Source organism: Capricornis sumatraensis, chromosome 12, assembly GCF_032405125.1.
Source record: "Capricornis sumatraensis isolate serow.1 chromosome 12, serow.2, whole genome shotgun sequence".
NCBI lineage: Eukaryota > Metazoa > Chordata > Mammalia > Artiodactyla > Bovidae > Capricornis > Capricornis sumatraensis.
Window position 1 is genome coordinate 94,869,862 of NC_091080.1, and position 1,128 is coordinate 94,870,989.

A 1,128-nucleotide genomic window follows, 5' to 3' on the forward strand; every position below is an offset into this window, starting at 1 on the left:
TGAGAACTATGAAAAACCCTCCAGGCATTATGCCGTTTTCTTCAGGGTGATTTAGAGTTTGTCAGCAAAATGATAAAAATTCATTTATCCTTCAAAATGATAAATTGTAGCATTTTAGCTTGGACTCACAATTTCTTGGGTTTCTTAATGGGCGGATCCTAGGCGCTCTCCAGCACACTGTTCCTGGTCATGGCTTTGGAACTTCAGGGCAGTAGAAATGCAGAGTGTGGCCTCGGGCTTTGGTCTCACTGTCCACGCCCATGGAGCTGGGACCCCAGGCGAGCAGGCTCGAGGCGCAGGGCAGCAACTGCCAGACACAGACTGCAGCCCTGGCCGGCACAGTGCAGACGCCCGGGGCTTAGTCTGGGGCTGAACCCTCACGCTCAGGCTCTGAATTCCCACAAGCATGGACGTGTGTGCTGAGCTGCAGACGTGCTGTCTCAACGACCTTCTCGGGACATGTGTCCATGGTTGGGGGTGGGCACTGGGAGAGGGCAGCTTCCTGCCCAGCATGCCTGCGGGACCACTTGAGCAGATGACCTCCGAAAAGGGTGCGCCCCAGACCGTGGGGGCTCACCCCAGGTCCCACCTAGGGGCCGTAAGGAGCAGGATCCACCCCTCCGCTGCTGCTCGGGGGCCCGAGGAGTCAGCAGAAACTGAAGCGCTAGATGGGAGGAAGATGCCCAGTGGATGACCACTGATCAGAGCAAGACCTGGGAAGACTTCAAAAGGAATCGAAACAGGAGCGTCAATAGGTGTCAAGACTGGGGTGACAAAGGCTGGCATCATCGGCAGGTTGTCAAGCTGCCGCAGTGAAAATGCTTCATTGAGCATCTGTGAACATGCTTGAACAAATGGGAAAACAGAAGTAGGGAGTTTAAGGAAAGAAACCAAAGATACATAGAAGAACCAAATGGAAATTTTAGATTAAAAAAATACAGAAGCCAGACTAAAAAGCTCAAAGAATGTATTCCTCAGCAGAGGGGAGGGGAGAGGGGAAAGAATCAGTGACTTGGAAGAAAAAAAAATAGAAGTTTCCAGGTTTGAACAAATAGAAACTAGAGCCAGAAAAAATTGTGCCGAGCTCGGTGCCCAGGTTTGGTAAAGACTGACGCCCGAGTCACTGGG